General features: G+C 39.6%; 1 long non-coding RNA gene across 1 annotated transcript; it reads right to left on the bottom strand.

The window, feature by feature from the left end:
- Positions 1 to 2372: 2372 nt before the first annotated feature.
- Positions 2373 to 8058, bottom strand: LOC124282145. The gene is made up of 3 exons (XR_006900072.1): positions 7992 to 8058; positions 3485 to 3562; positions 2373 to 2430 (listed from the first exon to the last, which is right to left on the bottom strand). It is a non-coding gene; the product is annotated as an uncharacterized LOC124282145 (long non-coding RNA).
- Between the last annotated feature and the right edge of the window lie 3963 nt (positions 8059 to 12021).

Genomic DNA, 12021 nt, shown 5'->3' with positions numbered 1-12021 from the left:
CCATGGGCCAACATATATTTCGCCCATGGGCGAGATATTGTAATATAGCTCTAAATTAGCCAAATTTGGTCAAAATAAGTTGAACTTTGTTTCATGATACCAACAAGTATACATTCATTCATTTACAATTTCCAAAACATGGAAAAACATGTATTTTGAGTAAAAGTAAATATTCTCGCCCATGGGCCAACATATTTTTCGCCCATGGGCGAGATTTTTAATATCGCTCTAAGTTAAAGTACTGTCGGAAATGCTAGAAAAATGCTTTTTAGCCATAATATCTTTAGAAAGGTGATCAATCTACTATGTTGTCAATATATCAACTCGCCTTTAGTGTACCTAATTTTTATTTCAATTGATTTAACATTCCCATGCATTTAAAGGGCAGTTTACAGGAGAGAATTTGGTACCAAAACAACAACTTAAAATTTGTTCAACAACAGAAATCTGAAATAGTCTTTACATTTATGCTAATAATACAGGTGGTGTAAAAATATAAATTAACGTTTTTCTTAAACAAATAAATGTTGAATGTTTGTGTTACTTTACTTAATTATCGTTTCTTTATTGAAGAAATATTAATATAAATGTTAAGTCTTGATAAATATGTTTCCCGTCATGCATGCACATCTTTATCACAGCGTCAACTATGGCCAACTATTTGCAGTCGATTGTTGCAAAGGTTTATAAGTTTTTCTGTGCTTGAGAAAGACAGAGGTAAACCTTTCATTAGTTTAGAAAGGGTTTATTACAGAACTTGTAGAGCTGTTGGTATGTCTTACCAACAAGTTTACAATACTGTAAACAAATCAGACAAGACAGGGACCGTCTCAAAAGCAAAGCCGGGACGTAAAACCATCCTTGACAACTTTGACAAGGGAGTACTTAGACGGGCGGTCTACAAACTTTATGAGAAGAAGAATATATATATGCTAAAGAAGCTACACCAGTGACTTCGTTAAATCTTTGGCCAATGTTCACAACTAGATTAAACTGACCGAATTACATCCATATTTTTGCAATGAAATATACTGTTGACATGCAAAACATTTATTAAAACGTTGCACATTTCTACAATCAATCGATAAGATAACACAAGTGACAGGATTCTTTCAAATGTACATTAATTCGTATGTTTATTTCAAAACAAACACATACACAGATGATCCCTTACATAACCAATACGTATACAATACGTACACATATTCAACATTTTGAAGAAAACATCTATTGAGATGACCCCTCTCCCGAACGTGTGTGCTCAGGTGTCAATTTCACCTGTCGATACCTTGCATGCTGATGACGTAACACAGGCAGTTAATGTTTATATCAAATAACGTCCCACTACCCCTTATTTTTCTAAGTTTTTGGTATTTTCATCAGTAAAAACACATTTTAGGGCATGTCTCAACATTTATTTCCTCGGTCTACATTAGGTAGATGCTTCTTAAAGTGATATTTGTTATTTAAGTAACTGTAATACCTCTGAATTTTCAATATAAGTCAAAAAGCATTTTTCTAGCATTTCCGACAGTACTTTAGTTGCAATTTGTGTCATGATGCTTATAAACATACACTCATTCATTTACAACCTCCAAAACATGAATTCTGATCGAAATTAAACATTCTCGACCAAGGGCCAACATATCTTTCGCCCATGGGCGAGATTTATTAATATCTCCCTATGTTAGTCGAATTAAGTGAAAAAGAGTTGAATTTGTTTCATGATACTGACTCATTCATTTACAACCTCCAAAACATGAATTCTGATCGAAATTAAACATTCTCGCCCATGGGCCAACATATTTTTCGCCCATGGGCGAGATTTTTAATATCGCCCTATGTTAGTCGAATTAAGTCAAAATGAGTTGAATTTTGTGTCATAATGCTTATAAACATACACTCATTCATTTACAACCTCCAAAACATGAATTCTGAGCAAAATTAAACATTCTCTCCCATGGGCCACTGTTCGAGTTTAAATATAAAGTTTTCAAAAAAGTTTGTTTTCATTTTTTCATCCTTGGCTTATTTTCATAACAACTGAATGTTTAATTTGGTCAAATCCCTTGTCAGAAAGTGCCCACAGTGCGGAGAGTTTCTGGACTTTTGTGAGTCCAGAATTAAATTGTGACGTGTTAAAAACTTTTATGAATCAAATCGTTTTGATGTAATAATGAATTGATGGACTGACCGTAGAATATCCATATTCGTCTGATGTGATACTGAGTTATTACCATTTAGCACACCCCGAAGGGAGAAACCTTTTACATAGAAATAAAATTCGTATCTAGTAGTAGTAGCTGTCGTAGTTGTCGCCGGCACTAAACTTTTGACCCAGACTGACCTACAATTGCTCACCTGTGGTACGTTGCTGAACGCTTCACTAGCGGTCATCTTCGCGATGCCATCCTTATCCGGTAGAACGATCTACAACATGGAAATGAATGTAATACCGCACAACAACAAATACAGTGAGCTCCCTCTAAGTCGACACTGCTCGGGACCGGTGAAAACTGTCGGTTTAGGGGGTTGTCGGATTAGAGGAGGTATTAGGCACTCAATCCAAAATTCAACCACACAGACAAAACTAAACAAACACAGTGGAATGATGATCTCAGTGTCAATGTCAATGTCAATGTCAATGTCAGTGTCAGTGTCAGTGTCAGTGTCAATGTCAGTGTCAGTGTCAGTGTCAGTGTCAGTGTCAATGAATCATAACAAGCACTTAACAGGTGAATTCACCAATCTATGAATCCATTGAACAAATAATTAGCAAGTAATGGGGTCGAAGTGTCGTAAAAGGATTGTCCCTTTGTGATTGCATAATAGTATTATAGTACATTACAGACAACTGGAATTCTATTGCTTTAATTGTATTGTTTTAATGTCTGGCTAGCATTGTTTATAACTACCAGTGGCTGAAGTGATGGTGGCCTAGCTTTGATTGTTGGTGGTCCATAGCCGATATTTTAATGTTAATATATGTCATATCGAGTTGCATTTTTAGAACTAGAAATGATTAGTTTTTAGACTTGCATTCTGTGATACGTTGCTAAAGCTTTACTGTCCTTCGCGACAGATATTTATCAGATACTACCTTTGTTCCTGTCACTATATGGCTGACATATTGCCGGTGTGACGTTAAATTGTAACTCACTCACTCTCTTCTCGCCCAAGCGCGTTTAATTGCTAAATACAAACCATGTGTTGGCTGATGCAATTACAATGTCGGTTTAGAGAGTGTCAATTTTCACTAAAAACATGTTTGGGGACAGGATTTGAGTGTCGGAATTCGAAATAAACAGACCGATGTCTAATTAGAGGGAGTTTCTTATATGATATTATACAGGGACAACTTTGGGACCAAATAAACAATACGCTAACCAGGATTTAAACCCAGGATCACAGGTTCCTGACACGTCCAAGGGAAGTTACTCAGGACCACCCTTAAAATGAAATGATGCAATTTGGAGATTCATACCTGTCCCTGCTGGCGAATTTGCTTGAGTGGTCCAGCATTGTTTGTTTCTGAATGAAGGACCCAAGATGGTGATCGGTTCTGAAAGAAAGAACGAGTTTATATGTTGAAGAGTCAAAATATAAATATATATTGGACAGAGATACATTTTATGTCACTATTTCTTGAGGATCTGGGCCACGATCCACAAAATGAGTGACTTTGTTTTACGCCGTACTCAGAAATATTCCAGCTGTATGGCGGCGATCTGTAAATAATCGAGTCTGGACCACACAATCCAGTGATCAACAGCATGAACATCGATCTACGCAATTGGGATATGATGACATGTGCCAACCAAGTCAGCGAGCCTGACCACCCGATCCCGTTAGTCGCCTCTGAACAAGCATGGGTTCTTCTCATCTGAATCTAAACAAATATTGGAACGTACGAAACCCAAGCAGGTTCTAAAAACAATATCTCAAAGAATGACGCCAGTTACATTTTCAGGCAAATTACTGCAAAGAGGGTTAAAATCTTGTAACATAACACACAACGCAATACAAGATTTCTCATTTCCCATTATACTGTCACTAGTGAGTGAGTGAATTTAGTTTTACGCCTCGTTTAGCAATATTCCAGCAATATCACGGCGGGGGACACCAGAAATGGGCTTCACACATTGTACCCATGTGGGGAATCGAACCCGGGTCTTCGGTGCGACGAGCAAACGTTTTAACCACAAGGCTACCCAACCGCATAAGTACTGTCAATAACTTGATCAAAGTCAATATGAAAAGCTCTGTGAATATAAAGAAGGCCTGGGGCTCCTTTCACAAAGCAACCTTTAGTAATGCTAACCTTAACTCCCATTCTTTAACACTGCACTAAGGTTACCTTAGTGACTTACGATCACCTTAGTGATTTGTGAAAGGAGGCCTTGGTGGTTAGAGTCGACCAGTCACCATTGTTCACCTGAAATCGGTTTTCACGTGTCGAATGCCACTGAACGATCACTCGGCAACAGGCATCATGACAAGTGTTTGGACCACAACATGGATATTATTTACAGATCTTCCGTTGCAAAGTCCAATGTTTTACAAAGCACGAGGTCTTCTTATCTGCAGGAGACCGCTTCCGTGGTGTAGTGGTTAGAGCGTCCGCCAGGAGAGCGGAAGGTCGCGGGTTCAATCCCCGACCGCGTCATACCAACAGACGTTAAAATATGGTACTTGTTGGTCCCTGCCTGGCGCTCGGCATTAATGGGTACAACAAGGACTGGTCGGCTCGGAGTCAGTATAATGTGTCTGAGTGGGTTATTCATGCTTCACTGCGGCATGGTATCTCAGTGGTCTAGCACTATAAAACCAGCTTCAGTCTCGCCTAGTACAAGCAGCCGCACGTACACATACACACGTATGCACGTCGTCATATGAGCGAAATATTCTCAAGCACGACGTTAAACCCAATTTCACCCCACCTCACCTGCAGGGGCGTCATGTTGACTTGCTTTTCATATACTGATATAAACGGGGACGGTGGGATTGCTCCGTTAGTCGCCTACTACGACAAGCATGGGTTGCTGGAGACCAATTCTAACCCAGATGTTCACTGGTTGAGTAACAACAAGACCAATGATGACATCAAACGATTGAATAGAACATAGGGCTATAACTCTCGAGACATCATACTGTTCAAGGTCAGTCAGACGCTTGACTTTTTGAACGGTGTCAGCGTCTTTACTTTGAAGAATAGGATTCACCTGATGAAGGAGTAGAAATATACTCCGAAACGTCGTATTCCTCAAAGTAAAGAGTGAGTGAGTGAGTTGGGTTTTACGCCGCACTCACCAATATTCCACCTATATGGCGGCGGTCTGTAAATAATAGAATCTGGACCAGACAATCCAGTGATCAACAGCATCAGCATCGATCTGCACAATTGGGAACCGATGACATGTGTCAACCAAGTCAGCGAGCCTGACCACCCGATCCCGTTAATCGCCTGTTACGACAAGCATGGGTACTAAAGGCAAATATTCTAACCCGGACCTTCACGGGTCTCAAAGTAAAGAGGTTTACATACATACATAATTATTCAGACATCACATGATTATGCTTTGAAAGTGGGCAAAGAATCTGAACAAGGTGATCCTGTTGACATCCCATAATGTCCTTGGCTTCTGTGATTGGATATCTGGGTTTCGATCCACAAAGCATTCATAGAGCTACGCCATTCGTAAGCTTATGGTAAACTATAGAGTGACGACAGATCTTAACATTACGAACGCTTTGTGGATTGGGACCCGGCTTTAGAAAAAAGCCAAAAGGCACTTTGATGAATATGAGAATCCGAAGGCTATATTTTGAACAATTGACATGATCACTTTGACTGATCTGATGAAACAGCTATGAACTGGGACCAAATTCAAGCGATAACACTTACAATGAGCATAGAAAACCTCGAAGATGCTGATGTCGATAGATGGCTTGAACGCCATTCAAGTGACCGCTCATATTTGAGTCATCAAATCCTTGACCCCTATTGTAGTCTTTGATAATTCCATATTTCTGCCTTGTCTAATTCCGATAGAAACGACCGACAATATATAATTACCAGGCATTGTACTCGCGGCTTCTATGAACTCAAACTCTACGTACTGTCAATATAAAAATAAACGCAACCCCTGTCCTCAGATATGAAAAAATTCGTTTGAATGAAGTTATTGCTTCCAAACTAAATTTTATTCGAATGTATTGAAATGATACACGTAATTAATGAAGATTACCATCCAAACAACTGCATTTGTACGCATAAGTGTATTTTATTGCTTATTCCGTCACAACGCATGAAATGACCCTCATGGTGACTTCTGCACAAAAAACACATGCAAATCATGAAAATGGCAGTTAATGTAGGGGTGTATAAAAGCCCATGTGCTTCCGTATTATATTCATTCATTTGTCGCCGAAAAGCTGTGTTAAAATGCCACGATTGAGTGCTGCCGACCGAAATATCGCCATTGGTCGTGTTCAAGCCGGAGAAAGTTTTGGAACTGTTGCACGGCACCTAAATGTTCACAAAACAACGATATCCCGACTTTGGAGCCGCTACAACAACTTCAATTTGACCAACGATCGCCCGAGAAGTGGAAGGCCAAGAATCACGACCCCCCTTCAAGATCGGTACATCCGGGTCCATCACCTGCGTAATCGGCATGCCCTACCAACCGTGACTGCCACACAAATACCAGGTTTGAGGAGAGTGTCAGCTCAAACGATTAGGAACCGTCTGAAAGAAGCGGGTTTACGTGCCTGTAGACCAGTTGTTGGACCTGTACTACGCCCCCTACATCGACGCCGACGACTCAGGTGGTGCAACAACGTAAGGATACGGACTTTACAAAACTGGAGGCGAATCTGGTTTTCTGATGAATCACGTTTTCTTTTGCAACGTCACGACGGAAGACAGCGTCTGTATAGGAGACGTCATAAACGTTTTGCGCCCATCTGCGTCCGACAGGTGGACAGATTTGGCGGAGAAAGCGTCATGGTTTGGGGAACCATCTCATACAACCAGAAATCAGACTTGGTGATCGTTCCAGGGAACCTGACAGCCCAACGTTACATCAACCACGTGTTAGAGCTTCACCTTCTCCCGATTATTGACCAACAGACACAGATTTTTCAACGGACAACGCCCGGCCTCATACTGCACGTGCAACAATGAACTTTCTGCAGAATTCCAACGTCAATGTCTTGCCATGACCCTCTAAATCACCAGACCTCAACCCTATTGAACACCTGTGGATACTCTGATCGACGCGTACGTCAACGTCAGCCGCCGCCACAGACGCTGCAACAGCTCGCCGTTGCACTGCAGGAGGAGTGGAGAGCCATTCCCAGGAAAGAATCCGGCGTCTTATCCGTTCTTGTCCAAGGAGATGCCGTGCAGTGATTGCAGCGCGTGGTGCTCATACGAGATACTGAGAAAGACGCCCCTGGTGACAAACTGGTGTCTGTGAGATGACTTTGAAATGACAATTTTAAACATGCCCATCTGGGTTATTATTCTGCCAAATTTCAGACTTCTGTCTTAAATAATAAAATGCCGTGTCGTCCTAAAACTTCAGATCAAAATCTCTAAAATACAGGGGTTGCGTTTCTTTTTTGACAGAGTTTATAATGCATGATTTTACGCTAGAGATATGGCTGAAATACTGCCGATGTGACTTTTCAATTTTAACTCAGTGTAGTGTGTCTGAATATGGCCTTAGGACTGTGTACATTACATGTAAGAGGCGACTAACGGGATCGGGTGGTCAGGCTCGGTGACTTGGTGGACACATGTCATCGGCCTTTGTTCACCACTGTACCTTTCAATCCCTCGAAACAAGCACCTCACAAGATTTGCCAACAACGCAGACCCCGTTGCGTAGAACGATGCTCATGATGTTGATCACTGGATTGTCTGGTCCGGACTCTATTATTTACAGAGCGCAGCGTAAAAATAAACTCACCCACTCAATTACCTGTTTTTGATGGGTCCTCCCCTTGGTGTGTTCAGTGAAGGTTTCAGCTGGGCGGACGTTCTTTCTGCATATCCAGGCTGTGATAGGGAGTGATTTGAAATTTTAATCTCTATTCTTTCATAAATACAAACATTCCAATTAGCTCAATTTCAATTTTGTACGTCAAAATACAAAAACCGCCTATTCGAAACTGGCTATTATTAGTTTTAACTTCCACATCTCCAACTTGTTGAAGGGGTTAATGTAAAGTTTGAATGATTGTAAAGGGGTTAATGTAAAGTTTGAATGATTGTAAAGGGGTTAATGTAAAGTATAAATGATTGTGAATGGGGTTAGTGTAATATGTGAATGATTGCGAAGGGGTTTTGTTATGCCTAATTGATTGCAAAGGGGTTAATGTAATATATGAATGATTGTGGGGGTTTTTGGTTATGTCTAATTGATTGTACAGGGGTATGTGATGTCTGACGGATTGTGAAGGGGTAACGGGTTAATGTAAATCCCGAGTGATTGTGAAGCGGACAATGAACTACTGAAGGGATTAGCCTATTCACACAAGCCCAATATACTCATCCCAAAATACCCTGTGTCGTATTACACGTGACGCAAAAAAGCTTGACACCATTCGTGACATATTCATTATTGACTGGATTTGAATTTCTGGGGAGGGGTGGGGTTGGCCCAATCCGTGTGTGAAATACGCATTTTGTCAGAAAGCTCTGCTGCCCACATGAGGTGACCAAGGTTTGAGGTGTTTAAAATGAAGCTACATGACTAATATCAATGTTAGAGCATGACGGCAATCACATATTGGTAGCTATAAAGCTATGGCCGTTATTAAAAGTTGCCCGACGCTGCTTCCCTAAAAATAGATATGTAATTAGTTGTTGGGTAATGTTATGTGTAATCCAATATGGCTGCACTTCCTGTTTACACCGTTGCTACAGAGGATGATGTCATTGATGACCTCAAAGATCACTACAAGCTGTAAAAGTGGTAATTATTCATTAAAACGGGTTAACAACGTTCCAGAAATATTATGTTACATGAAAAGCAATCCAAATTCATTCATTATTTTGATCCAAATGGCATTATAAATTTTCCAACGTCAAGACATGTTTAGCACCAAAGGCTTCATGCACTGTCTAATTCTTTGAAAAACAACATGTAAAAATGTTCACACATTTATAGTTAATGTCTAACACTTGTTAGATAATTATAACCAAATTGAATGATTTTTGTAATATATTTGCATATATAGACGCACCAAAACTGTCAATCGAATGTCATAGATACTATTCACCTTCAACTTCTCACATATATTTTTTCAAAGCAACATGTGTGGTGGTTCATAAACTTTTTAAAGCATGATTCTGTCAATTCAAATTCAACAAATCTGAAAATGATAAATGATTTAATTGTACCATTTAATTGTTCATTTATTCAGACGTACTCTCATCATTGTAAATATAACTTTTTGAACATCAAATATATCCTTATTTTTCCCTTCTCCAGAAAATTATGTCTGGCACTTTCTTGTACTTATTGATATTAATTTGTAATGTTTATGATGCAAAGAAATCGTATATCTTAAAAGTTATTGTAGGGGAATAATGTATAAGAATGAAAAATTCATGAAACTTCACTAGCCAGTCGGGCCAGTGACTGTGGAGATGTACTGGCCCGACTGGATTTTTACTAGCCACGGGCTAGCGGGCCAGTGGGTATTTCGCACACTGAGTTACATGTGATTACCCTTCAGCATATATGACAAAAATACACTTGCAAGGATAATGGACACTGACGTAAGTGTATTTCTACAACATTTCAAAACATACACAAACGAGGCTAGTAATACGAAATGCCATTTAGAAAGTGGTCAAATGTAACATATTATATATTTGGGATTACAGTGGCTCAGTGGGTTAGGCGGATGGCTTTGAGTGAGTGAGTTTGTGAGTGAGAATGGTTTTACGCCGCTTTTAGCAATATTCCAGCAATATCACGGCGGGGACACCAGAATGGGCTTCACACATTTTACCCATGTGGGGAATTGAACCCGGGTCTTCGGTGTGACAAGCCAACGCTTTAACCACTACGCTACCCCACCATCCCGGCTTTGTGTGCTGTCGATTAGGTGCCTGACTCTGAGGGTGTGGGTTCGAATCCCAACAAAATTACGTCACTGAGAAAGTGTAATTCCAAATATAACACATGTTCCAAACTAGGCTTACATATAAATGTAACCAAATGATTAAGTATACTTAAAATCACTGGATTATTTGGTCCAGACGTTATTATTTACAGACCGCATCCAGTTGAAATATTACGGAATGTAGCATTAAATAAAAAACAAACAAACAAAGATAATATACTTGGAAATGAGATCATTTCTATGAATAGCAATACTTTTACAAACGTCAAGAAATCAGCTTTTATGTGCCATAAGCCCTGATACCCGTTAAAATTGGTCTTCAGTAACCCATGCTTGTCGTAAGAGGCAACTACTAGTAACGGGATCGGGTGGTCAGACTCGCTGGCTTGGCTGACACATGCCATCATATCCCAATTGCGTAGATTGATGCTCATCACTGAATTGTCTGGTCCAGACGCGATTATTTACAGACCCCCGACATATAGCTCGAATATTACTGAGCGAGGCGTAAAACTAAACTCACTCACTCACTTTAAGATGGTTAAACTTCAAAATGTTTTCGTTTGTTATCAAATTAATGAAGATGGAAATATTATCGAGTAAAAAAGATTTCCTCTTTGTTGATCAAGCTATACTTATACTATCAATTGCGCATGCGGGTAGCGCAGCAGAGGTCACGAACCACTCAAGAGTTATGGGATATCATCCGGGTATGCTATCATAAAATGACATCTCTATTAGTATTGGGAATTGGTAAAAATTACACAATTTATCATTGGTTCATTACCACCGTTCAATCATCGAAAATAATTGGGTTGTGTCATTAATCAAATCTTCCTGTTATGTTTGTTAATACACAATATAATAAAGAAAAAATCTCTTCGAGGGTTTTCTGCTTGTTTGGGGTGTTTTTGTGTGTGTTTTGTTTGTTTGTTTTTTTTTTGTTGGGGGTGTTTTGTTTTTGGGGGTTTTTTGTTGTTTGTTTGGGGTTTTAGGGGAGTTGGGGTGTGTGTGTTGTTGTTGTTGCAAATTTTTAATCTTTAAGATAAATTCAATTATAAGTTGGAACGAGCTCGTGATGCTGATGTATTCGTTGGTTTGGCAGTACTTTTTAACTCGCTGTGCGCATGCGCAGAACGTGTGAAAAATATTCACTGACAGGCTTCCAATTTGGTCGTATGTTTATCGATAATGTAAGTGCACTCTAAATAAAAGCTGCTATGAAAATTAAATACGTTGTGACAAACTGTTCAACAAATGTTCCAGAATTGCTCGATTATGAAAAGACATGATCAATTTCTTGGTCGTTTAGTCACAGCGACAATGTACGTAGCGCCATGAGCAGACAATGTGCCTGGATATGTGCGCCATATACGTGGACTATTACTTTCACCAATCTTTGATTATTTCAATTCAATTATACGATAGACAACAACGCAATTAAAACGGGTTGTAGATCGCCAACAACTGAAGGTAGATCACCATACTAGGGACCATGGGGGCATACAGTACCTTTGCTACCTGCATGGAACCAATCATACCCTCAGGTCACGGTGTTGGTGATTTGTTAGCAAATTATACATACATTAAAATAACAAGAATTCTACGCTTAAAACTCTGCAATGATAAATCTACATTGAATCCTCACGTGCCCTCTGCGGAGGACAATTGTTCTACGCTACTTTAACCCCCTTTGAGGGTACAGCCACTAACAATCACAGGTATTTAGGACTTACAACTTAAGACATTGTAACCAACATTGTTATTTGCGGTAGTGTACCAAATAAATATTGAGTCGATATCATAAAGTACTTTTCCCATCCGGTTCAGTGTTGGAAGAAGTGTGAAGCAACATACCTTTTATTAAAAAAATGA

The sequence above is a fragment of the Haliotis rubra genome, unplaced genomic scaffold (assembly GCF_003918875.1).
Source record: "Haliotis rubra isolate DU_JTF1 unplaced genomic scaffold, ASM391887v1 Scf1086, whole genome shotgun sequence".
Lineage (NCBI taxonomy): Eukaryota > Metazoa > Mollusca > Gastropoda > Lepetellida > Haliotidae > Haliotis > Haliotis rubra.
Note: the sequence above shows the minus strand (reverse complement) of the source record. Positions and strands in the feature narration are given on the sequence as shown.